This window comes from Nothobranchius furzeri, chromosome 5 (assembly GCF_043380555.1).
Source record: "Nothobranchius furzeri strain GRZ-AD chromosome 5, NfurGRZ-RIMD1, whole genome shotgun sequence".
In the NCBI taxonomy this organism is placed as follows: Eukaryota; Metazoa; Chordata; class Actinopteri; order Cyprinodontiformes; family Nothobranchiidae; genus Nothobranchius; species Nothobranchius furzeri.
Genome location: NC_091745.1, coordinates 16,079,102 through 16,091,223, shown reverse-complemented (window position 1 = coordinate 16,091,223; position 12,122 = coordinate 16,079,102). Strand labels below are relative to the sequence as shown.

General features: G+C 41.8%; 1 protein-coding gene across 2 annotated transcripts in view; it reads left to right on the top strand.

Moving 5' to 3' along the window:
- The window catches only part of znf385c (zinc finger protein 385C), a 443,520-nt gene extending 442,466 nt beyond the window's left edge, over positions 1-1,054 (top strand). For both annotated transcript variants that reach the window (XM_070551478.1, XM_054735706.2), the window contains one exon: positions 1-1,054. This exon is cut by the window's left edge and continues 1,666 nt beyond it. The gene's annotated coding sequence lies outside the window, so the exon portion shown is untranslated.
- The last annotated feature ends 11,068 nt before the right edge of the window (positions 1,055-12,122 follow it).

Sequence of the window (12,122 nt, the reverse complement as noted above, 5' to 3'; positions counted from 1 at the left end):
CTGGTCAGAGAAGGGGGAGGTTAAAAGATCAACGCTTGATGCTGACGGCCACATGTTTAGGCATCGTAGACTTCCACTGAGCAGCTACATCAGTCATTCGGAGGCATCACGAACGCAGCATCAACTGTCACTTTGTGCACATGTGCAGAATTCTCCTCCCTCCCCCTCTCCCCTTCCTCCCGCACAGGATATCTGCTACATTTGCCCTTTCCTCACGCCAAAATGAACTCTTGGCAAGGACTCAAGAGCATCACCCTCCCCTCGACAGTCACACCAACTGTGTTAGACTCCAGTGGTGAAACAGGATCCTATGCATTTGTGCATTGTGTGTAGTTCGTGTGTGACGCAGCAGTGCCATCTGTCGTGAACAACCTGTAACTGCCACCCAGTATTAGTGCTCCAACATGAACTTTCATCCAATTATGTGCTGTTTTTGTTCAAGCCTTCCCGTTCCCGCCATACTGTCCCCTCCCCACCCAGTCGCACAACTCAGTGAACCAGCCAGCCTTTAATCTTCATCGTTTCTTTTTCTTGCTCAGTGGAAACTTTTTTTGTTAAAGTAAATAATCTAGAAAAGTCTGATTATATGTAGAAATAGAGTAATTATAGAGATTTTACCAGAGATATTATAGTTATCTGTATCATAATGAAGTACTATTATAGAGGAGACTAGATGATGATATTGTTATGGGGAAATGCTTTTTCGTTTCTTTACCTGGTTTTATCATGTTTTTAAGGTACAAGAGAAAATATTTAAAACAAAACACCTGAGTGAGCTTCATCTTCTTCTTACTGACAGTGACTGGATTACTATTTAAGTTTTTAAGGCCTTCTTTTTTATTTTTTAATACAAAGTCCGACAGTTACATTAACCAGGCCTTCTCAGGGGATGAAGAAAGCTTAACATCCAGTGAGGGTATTCCTACGTAGCTCCAGAGGGCAAGGAACGCTGTACGCATGGATGGATCGGTGAGGAATCATTGAAACACTCACATTGATGTAAAGTAGAGAGAAAACAGGATCAGTTTTTTAAAAATAAAGCCTTGAAAATGTATGTGTTTGAATTCTCATGTTGTCACTCAAGCTAATGTGTTATTGGGTCAATCAAATCAAATCTAATCAAAGATACTTTGTTAATCCCAGAGGGAAATTAGAGTTTCAGTACACAATTCAGAGATCAGACATACATGGGCAAGACACATGACAAGAATTGGTGACTGTGGTCATTCGCAACCCTAATTCGCGCTACCTTAATAGAGATCAGAGGGTTACATGAGGATTGGTTCAGGTGGAGGAAAAAAAAGGCACTTCAGAGTTACCCTCCACAGGGAGGGCAGCGTTGCTCTGCAAACATGTCAGACATTTATGCAACATACTTCAGACAACACGACATAAGTGTCCACTAGGTGGGGCGGTGGGTTGGGACTATCCCCACTTCAGTTCCTGCAGCCACGATAAGCAGCGCATGTCACCTCAGTGTGGATAGGGGGAGGAGCATTGAGGGTTGGAGGGTTGCAGTGACCTTGGAACGTTTCAGCGGCCTTCCCGCAGTCCCGCCCAGGCTGGGAAAGAAGACAGAGTTGAGTTGCCATAGCGACAGCACATTCCACATATCTTCTGAGGGGGGAGTTTTCATTGGAGCCTTGCAGGCCCAAGGACGCCAGATTCTGATTAGAAATTGTTTTGGGTGTGGTGAGTGGGCAGTGCGGGCATCAACCAGCATATGCCCGCTGATGCCACCGCACCACTCCACTCACACCTTCAGCCATCAGTGTCTAAGTGCGGTTTAAAATTGGAAGTGGGCACCGGCACCCGGGAGGAGGCTGAAATATCCCCCTGCCAAATGCCGTTGAATGCGCTCACTCCCAAGGCCCTAAGTGTGTGTTTGTGTGGAATGTCGTCAGTGGAAGCGTATAAGGTGCAAATAAAATTGGGGGGCAGGTTGCCACAGGAATGCGGAAATGGGGTCCATACCCGCACTCCCTGACTTGCCCACCCCCCAAGGTCCTATGTGTATGTTTGTGTGATGATATGAGGGAGCAGGAGGAGAAAAATATGCGGGGATGGGGAGGAATGGCTGGTTGGGCTTAGCCCTCCAGGGAGCCAGCTCCCCTACTCCCCTGGGTCCCTAATCCCAATAATGGACATTAATCTATCCCAATCCGTGCTGATTCGTCCACTCTCTCCTTGATGGCATCCATCTTTTGTGCCAATGAATGAATCTCGGCCAAAGTCCCAAGCTTATGATTCATCTCGACAATAATGTGAGTCTGTGAATTCACAGCGCGGTGCAAACCATCTCTGAGCTCCGGGATCAGGCCAATATTCCTCGACAGCTCGTTAATTTTCCGGTAAGCCAGGTAGCCTCCAAGGAAACCTGACACCAACACCACGAATATCCACACGTCTTCAGAGTCATCCACAGACAGCTGAGATAAACAAGTTCCACTGTTTCCAGGAGTCCATGATGTGTCCAAAATGTGAAAATGGGGGAAAAAAGCATCTCAGAGGACAACTTAAATTCAGATAAATGAACAAAGAACTGGCAACTATTGACAAAACACACGCTTGTGCTTTCACTCATTTTTCATGAGTTGTTGTTATATTTATAACATTTTAAAGATTTAAAGAAAATATATTTTAGCTAAACTAATTAGTTTTATGTAGTTGGCCTAAATTAAATATATATGTGGTTATAAGTTTGCAGGTACACATCTTCTAATTTCCTCACGTTTTCCCTTGTGGTAGAAATAAAATCATTAATTTCTACTTTTTTCTGCATCCATGGTGACAGACAGATGTTGTTCAAACACACAGCTGTGGCCAAATGTTTAGAAAATGACACAGTAAGTATTGGTTTGCTGCTTGAGGGATTTAAAACCCTTTAGTCAGATATTTTTGTGATTCCTCGAATATAATAACATTTTATGTGTTTAAAGGGCTTTTATTGACAATTATATTAAGTTGATGTGAAGAGTAAATGTTTATAGTGTTGCTCCTTTTTCAAGACCTCTGATTCACCATGCCATGAATAATGTCTGGTCCAATTTCTCACTGACTGCAGCCCGCTCTTCATAATCAATAAATATATTTTACTCTGTTCACCTGCCTATAGAGGAGCACCTACAAGTTCTCAATGGGATGAAGGTCTGGCAAGTTTCTTGGACCTAACATGTTAATGTTGTGTTTGACCATGGTTGCTCATCAGCAAATGTTTTCAAATGGTTGGAGGAGTTCCTCTGGGAGGGTGTTTTGGTACCATCCTGTGTTCATACCTGTGTTCTGAAGCTAAACTGTGAACAAGTCCACTCCTTTGGCTGAGAAGAAACCCCACACATAAATAGTCTCAGAGAATCCTTTTTCCACATGTCCAAATCAACCAGGAAAGAGATTCATTAGAGGAAATGACTTTCACCTTGTCCTCAACAGCCCAGTATCTGCACCATTAGCAGAATACACCTGTGTTTGTGATGGGTTGCTCAGATAGGAAATGCTTCTTTGCTGCCCTTCTTTACACCAGACTATCCTCCAAAATCTCCTCTTCACTGTGAGATGCTGCCATTGCTGAGCATGCTTCAGATCAGACAGATGAACCTAAAGAAATGGTCCTGGTCCTGCTGGGCCATCTTAGGTACACTGAAGTGTTGTTCACAAATTCAGTTGAGAAGGACATTTGTGGATAAAGTGTTTTATTTTAACAAAAAGGCAGGACTTTATTTCTGATAACTCTTCAGAACAGTCTTGAGGTTTCCACCATAAAATAAGGATATAATTTTTGAGACAGCTATCATCTGTGTTATTCTCTGACCTACAGAATGAAAGCGCAGATGAAAACAAGGTGAATCCGCTGTTTGAGTTATGAAGTACTTAACACGATTGGATGAATTGCAAGTTGATTTTATAAAGTGGTCAATACAATGCAGTTGGCTGACTCCAATAACTATTAAAACTTTAGACTTGGATGGTTAAATCCTTCCAAACAGAAGCTCTCTGGTGAACATTACACCCATGTGTTTAATGTCCTTCTCCTATGCTCAAATTCGATAAGCCAACTCTGTTGTTAAGTGCCAGTTTTAATGAACATGGAATTAGGCCAGCTGGCTGGCTAATTAATTTTCCAATTTTGAAGTTTGTTTGAAACAAAGCCCTTGAAACATATGTTGATGTTGTTTCTTTGTGCTTCTGGCCAACATGTCTGCCTTCTTTGTGGAAACTGTAGATAAGTCACATCACGTCCAGCACTTCCTGTGGTGCCAGTCAAAGGGAAGCCATTGGATCCTCATTGCTTAAAGTCAGCGATACAGCAGAGGGACGTGATGACTTTGCTAAAGTCTGACAACCTATTGATCCGTGAGCTCAGAACCATCAGCTTATCTGAATGTTGCCCAAGGAGGGAGAGAAGCCATTCTGTCCTTCTGCCTTCAAAGTCAGCTCTTATAAAGAAGGGTGCAGATGCAGCTACTGCCCAAAATGACAACATCACTTTAATTATAAATTAAGCTCAAACAAAAGGTCCAGATTCTGATTTATAAATAGCATAAGAAGTGTAAAGATGAAAAGAATCTAAAACGAAATGTCAAAGCTGCTGTCAGTAGCTCATTCACCTGCAACTGTTCAGCTCACTGTGTTTCTCTCTAACATCAAACTCAATAAACTGCCAGACAGAAACACTGACTATGAGGTTAACACCATCAAAAAGCTACTGTGTGTTCCCAAGGAGGTGGGTCGTAAAATAAATAGGGGCTCGTCCAGGATCCATTGAACCATTGGAGGAGACAAAAGGTTGTTGAGTGTTGTGTTTTTCAGCCAGCGACTGACATTTCAGTGGCTTGATTATGCACCACCAACCCAGGATAGACCCTTTAGGACCTCCACTGGTAGGTGAACCTGCAGCCAAAGAAGATCCAATCATCTGAACAGAAAAACTTCTCACCATTAGATAACCACTGAACCACTAGTGAGCTGAACTTCTAATGCTGACACAAAGTCCAATAGCTGCAGCCCTTGAACCAACAGTTAAGAATGTAATGTCCACAAATGGTCAGTTTTCACCTACAGATGACCTACAGGTCATCGGTCTACAGACCTAATTCAATCCTATGAGGTGGATTTTATATTCTAGCTGCCAACAAGCCATAAGATCCTGAACTGCTTGTTGACATCCTGGAATCATAACATTGACATCCTGTTCTTTCCAAGGTCCCTCACAGAGCACCCTTTTATCTAAACTCCTCGCTTCAAAGAAGAAAGAAGATTCTAAAATTCAATATGAACTTCTAAAACTTAAGCCAGAAAATCATTAAATAAACATTTGTTTATTGCTACTTATAATAATTATAAATAATGAAATGTTTCATTAATCTCTGCTCAATGATATATGTTTCAGCATGTTTACTTGACAAGGTCATAACATTTGCAATCACACAAGTACAAAGTAAGGTCAAGTTAAGTCCACGACACATAATTAACCTTTTACCCAGATCAGAGCCTCCGGATCAATTAAGGTGTGTGTTTCTGAGATTCTTGGTAACATCCTCAAACTTATCAGCCTTTGGTTGGCTACACAATCATAACGTTGGAACATTAAAACCAGATCACACTGGTGATTCTTCAGTTCTAGAGAAGCTTCAGACCTGACGCCTGAAGCAAAAACCTCTTTAACCCACCAAAGATTTTGACACGTCGTCAAAATCTTTTTGCACCTGCAAAGCTGATACAACAAAATAGTTCCTGCAGAATAAGCTGATATTGTTTAGACTCCTTAAAGGGACTTTACGGACTTTTGAATTTTTATGCTCGCGATTGCCCCCTCAGGCCAAAAGCGTAACGACAGCTTCAATAGTAGTCTCATGCACGAGGCAGGCATGCTGTACGTGCACACTCCTTAACGAAAATAACAGGTGAGACAGTCCCTCGTGTGTGTGTGTGGGGGGGGGGGGGGGGGGCAGGAGCACACGCAGCTAATTAATTAAATAATTTGGTTCTGTACCTTTCTCTTCAGCACAGCCGACAAAGGTTTAAGATGGGTCAGTCCTCCTGCATGCTCAGATCATTCCCTTCCCTTGCTTGAAAAATTGTTCCAAAATGAAAGTTGAACTCACATCTTTTTTATCTGTGAATTCAATGCCGTTCGGAGAGTCTCAAATAAAAATTTGGGCATCTTACTGTAAAAAAAAATACCATTAATATAAAAAAGAAACTCTAAATAAACTATGTTCACACCCAGAATCGAACCCAGGTCTTCTGCATGAGAGTCAGACATCTTACAAGGTGAGCTACACTCTAGTAACATGCATGTTTTGGCTGTCAAACTTCTATAATGCCCCTTAAAGAGTCCCAGATGCTTGGTTCCATCCGTCTGTCGTGACCCGGGACATCTCTGGACTGAAAGGATCGGTACCACGGTATTCTGCAGCCCTCCGGTGCCAGCGGTCATCCGACCTCTCTGACTTTCGGATCCACCAAGAGGGTCTCTGGAAACGGGTAATGTAGACACACAGATAGCATCTGATGTGGGTTTTTGATAACAGTCAACCTCTCAGCTTAACGCAAACCAAACTCTTTTACATCCAGAACGCAGCTCTCCGAGATACGGAAGTTCTGACCAACATCGCATTCACACATAGGTTCCAGACATCACCTTTATTTCCATCCATCACAGTAAATGCTAACTTGCCATGTTTTAATTGTTTGTAAAATAAATTCCTACTTCTATAAACCTGACTGTTTTCTGAATCAAAACGAAGTGTGTACCATCCCCTAATAAATAAAGAATCCTAGAATCTTCTGATTAAAGCGCAATAAAGACCAGGCAGGGAGTACAGTATCACAGCTTATTGGTCACAAATAGAGTTAATATATTGTCACGTTGTGAGCCAGGAGGAGGTTAGGACCCAAGATGCAGATAACCCCATATCACCCGATGATGATAATTTTTCGATATATTGTGCAGCCCTAATTATTGAGAAACATATTTATAAAATCCATGACAATGAGTCTCTGTCACCGTTTGAGCTTAGAGAAAGAGAATAGAATCTGTCCTCTTTCACCGGCACTCGCAGAGTACAGACGTTGTTGTGAACTGTGATGTTCGTGCTTAGATGTTTGAGGCGGTTTTTTTGCATAGTAAAGCTACGCCCTGCCGGGAGAAACTCTGGTATGCCTTTTTTCCCTCCCCCAATTTATCCTCATGTAATTCCCTTTTCATCTTTTAAGGTAGCGCAACTCGTGTTGCAAAGGACCACAGTCACCAATTCTTGTCATGTGTCTTGCCCATGTATGTCTGATCTCTGAATTGTGTGTACTGAAACTCAATTTTATTTCTCTGTATGTCTTGCACATGTGGTAGAATTGACAATAAAACTGACTTTGACTTTGATTGTCCAAATTTAGGACAAAATCACTGAGGCATTCTGGCTCACTTGTACTCATTAAAAAGAACAGGAATAAAATGAGATGGTTGGGGCTGGCTCCCTGTGGGTAAAATAAAGTGAGTGAACATAATGTCATTTCAAAAATGTTCCACATGAGGTTTCCTAATTTTCTCACATTAATCTCTCAACACGCCTCATGCAGAACCAGCAGATCATTTCCTCTGATGCAATATCGGATTTTCTCCCCATAAACCAACATATTGAATTAATTAAAAGGGTCTAAAGTATTTCCTTGCCAAACACCCATTTAGTGGCCTGTTATGTCTTTGTGATCCTAGTCATAATCTGATGGTATTAAAAGATACTTCAGTAGAAACTAAATCAAAAATACTGCAGAGGGCACCAATTTCATTCAATCAAAATAGCATTTGTTGCTATTAAATGTTTACAGATACTTGTACCTGTGTTGTTGTCAACTACTTATCTAGCTAGCAGAAGGCATGCAACATCCTAACCTCAGCTGGTTCCTCCTGACAGGTGAAGGCATCAAAACTTCACTCAGGCTCCACTCTAGGCCACAGCTGTGAAGGAAACACATTTCAGCTGTGTGTAACTATAGTCTTGTGCCTTAAAGAGACTATGTGTAGTTTTTACCATTAATTTCGAGAAATATCCATGTTGAAAAAATGATGCTCAGTTGTTGAGAAATATTGGTGGCTTTGGAATATATAACCATAAAATTCAGGTCTAAGTCTCTGGGCGACGCCATATTAGATGCCATGTTTCCTTCTACGGGATCCCATGAGGCCAAAATGCATTTACTGATTTGTAACAACCGGTACAAAATTTGCATCATTCTTAAATTTTGTTTTTTTACACATTTACCTCTTCACTTGTTGCCAGTGATGAAAGGAAGTCTGATGTGTTTGTTATTTTGCTAAAGTTTGCACTCCCCAGGACTTTTCTACTGCCCCCTGTTGCCAGGAAAAATACACACTGTTACTTTAACCTCATGGTGATTGAAACATAGATCAACCAGTAAATTTTGGCCTTTGCTGTCTAGTTTAGCTCCCTTTTTACAACAATCCAGTTTGGTGTCCAAATGCAGATGCTGTCCCAATCGGCCCACTCCCTCCTCATCCCCTCACTTGTGAACAAGACCTTGATATTTTCAACTAGTTTTTAAACTTTAAGCTAGAGCGTTAACGTTGATCTCAGCGATAATTAGGTTGGAAACTTGTCCAGTTCCCTATTTGACACCACTTTGCACCTTTCTTCTGACCAAAAACCACACAAGATAATTTTGTAGAGCGGGTAGGTGACCACTTTACCTGCTTTATGGCTGTTAGCTGTAATGCTAGCACTTAGCATTTTCAGTTCACATATCGTCAATAAAAAGCACAAGAAGAACAAAAAAGAAGTTTGCCTTTTCTGTTGGCATCATAGCAGAGCCAGAGTCTTTGGAGGTGAAGCAAAAAGCTAAAAACAGAGTGAAAATCAGTGTGGCCTACACTAGTTTGAGGGAGCTGAAGGAGGCTACAAAAACACATAATGATGTTGACCTGGCTTTGTTTCTACTGGACTTGGTTGGGATGTGTTGTGCTGACTCACTTGGAGTAGGGCTGGGCGAAATGGCTGTGGATGTGATCAGACTTAATGTGTGTCGTCTCTGTGTTCCTCCACACCACAACCATAAAGGTTGAATATGGAACACGGACATTCTGGCGACATCTAGTGTTTAGAGGTGGTAGCTGCAACAACAGAAACCATTTTCCAGCCGTCAGCATGTTGGTTCTCTGCTGACACATTAAGTGAGCAACCAGCACCATGTCTAGTGACAAATCGTACAGGGTAAGGGATAATTTCTAGTAATGGGTCCAGCAACACTGATGCGTCGGCGTATAAATCTAGCTCACAGAGCGAGACCCCGTGTGGGTGCACCTATCATTTAGGAAGTAGTCACGTGACTGATACAGCTGCTGTTTCGCTTGGCAGTGAAGTGCCAAACCGTGTTTAAATGGAGGAGCGTCTCCATCTGTCAACCGGGTGAGTTTCTGCCAAATAGTACATCTTTTGAAGTGAAATTATTCCACTGATACATCATGGAGCCAGAAAGAAAACAGATGTTGGTCCTTGTTCTTCTCATTTCCTAGTTTCATCCATCAGAATTTTGTTTATTTTTAAATCATTCATACTATTTTCAGCAGGTTAAATGTCGCATTTGTTCAGCTGAACTTTCATACATTAATAAAAGAATGTCGTTAATGTGTGTGTGTGTGTGGGGGGGGGGGGGGGGGGGGGGGGGGGGGGGGGCTCTAGTGACATAAACCCAGTGTTGTGCCCGGCAAAATGAAAACTTTATCATTTATTTTTTTTAAATATAGCTTTTAAAGTAAAAACTGTACATTCATTCTGCTCACCTCTGAACGCCCTGTGGAGGTATTAATGTTTAATAAAATGCTTTATATTAAAATGTTCCATATTCCATCTTTAAGAGACTCTGACGCAGAGACAAGTTGATTCAATTCAGTTAATTTATATAGCACCAAACCATAACCAGAGTCATCTCAAGGCGCTTTACAAAGTAAACATTTCAACTGAACCCATCAGTGCATTCAGGTTGTTTTGCCAATCAGTTAAAAGCTTCCACAATGTGTGTAAGGGCACCAAGTGACAAGGAGACACCAGCCAAAGCTGTCATGGAGCAGATCTACCAGCACCCCCATTTGTAGTGAAATTGGGGGGTTAAATTATGACCAATAAGATGTGATCATTCTATGTAAATATAGAATATCAACCTGGTTTATCTTTGAATGTTTAACCAGAAGAATTTAGGAGTCTTTGCTTATTCAGGGACCATAAACACACTTCATATTAATTCAGACAGAGTCAAGTATAAAATTAAAATAAACTTTATTTTCTAGACTAATTATAATACATGACAAGCTATGAATAATGTTTATGTGGTGATGTGGTGATGGTGGAATGTGGTGTTTATCAGAACCTTTGTATCTGGAAGAAACTGTAAGTTCTGAGTGGAAAAGAATTTGGTCTGCTATAAACTGTTTAGAACGGCATCAGACACCAGTATGCAGGTCTACGATACCCTTGTATGAGTTGCTCCTGGCGGTCTGGAGGGTTGCGGTCACAGTGGTGAGGTCACCGGACGTCGAAACCACAAAACTCAAGAGATTGGTAGCTTCCTCTGAGTTCAGCTTCTTGGCCATGAGATGCAGCCCGGGGTCTGCAGATTAGGTGTGAAGTAGCTCTCAAAAGAGCTGTTGTGTCTGTAATCGCTTGCAGCGTTGTGGCAAGGTTTAGACTTAAGGTCAAAGGAGGTTGTTTCAAAAAGGCTTCTTTCCCAATTTGGCCGAACCGAGGTGTCAGCTGGAAACTGAAGTTTCAAGAGGGAGAATAACTTGTTCTTCCTCACTGCAACCTTCAGTTGTGAGTAAATACTCAGGACTGGAATTGCTTTTGTTAACCCAATTTTCCCTTTTTAAACTCAAGAGCATGGAAAAGTAAAATAATGTATGTAAAAGACTAAAACACCCCTTTGATTTACCATGTAGTTTGTGATACCGGAGAGCTCCTCAGCTTTTTACCAGTTGTGGGATGGAGGTGATCAGTGGCTCAGAAGTTCATCCACCAGTCCAATTATAAAACAGAACGCCATTGATGCTGTGTTAGGTTAACCCAATCTGTGATTGTTCACTGGCAGTCTCATAACTCGGAAAGCCTGACTCACTACTCGGCCTGCTCACCTTCATATGGAGTATAAACGTTAAGCATCTGAAGAATAAGAAGCACAGCTAGATGTGTGAGAAGCACAAAAGTAAGTTACTCAATTCCTTAGCCAGGAGCTGGCCGTTCTAGCACAGGATTATTCAGTCCAGGTCCTGGACGGCCTGTATGTTTTAGTTGTTTCCTTGCTCCAACACACCCTCACACAACTCTTCAGCAGGTTGTCAGGTTTTCAGAAGTCAGTTAGTCACCCACAGATTCAAACCAGGTGTGTTTGTGCAGAGACGTAGAAAACATGCTGGTGGTGGCACTTACACACTTGTGCCCTTCGATTTCACGATTCTGGCCCGGGGTGTGGGTGCACAGGGTGTCCCAGTTCCCAAGTGCGGAAGTTGATCATGCCCCTTTTGGACCCTTTATCTGCATTTCACCCAAGTTCGCATCGATGCGAACTTGGGTGAAATGCATTACCCACAGTCCATTGCTGTGAGAGAAAAGGCTCAAGTGCCTTTCTGAAAATATGTATTTTCAAATGAAAGTAGTTCAATTAGGATGATTAATTGATACTCTGAATGTTTTAGACAAAGCAGCAATTAATGTAAATTTACTTCAAATAACTGTTCGTTCGAAAGTTGTTAAGGGTTTTCTAAAAGTGGCAAAGCCACCAGCATCCTGCCGTGCGTTGCGTTCGATGACGCAATCTGCTCCCTGTCCCAATTCAGAAATTATTTGCACACTTGTGTACCACGCACGCAAAACCTTATGCACACTTCCTCAGCACAACATGACTGTGATCCAAGAGCTGCCAGGCAGGTTCTAGTCTCTCGACTGTTCCTGGAACACATCTGGCAGCACAATGCAGGAGATTCTGGAGATTTAGGAGAGATGGTCATTTCTCAGATGCGGCATCCTTATATGCTTTATATCAGGCTTTGATTCGATGTAAGATTAATTAAAAACAAGTGCTGCTGCTACATAAATAATAATCCAGAGAGTAAACAAAAA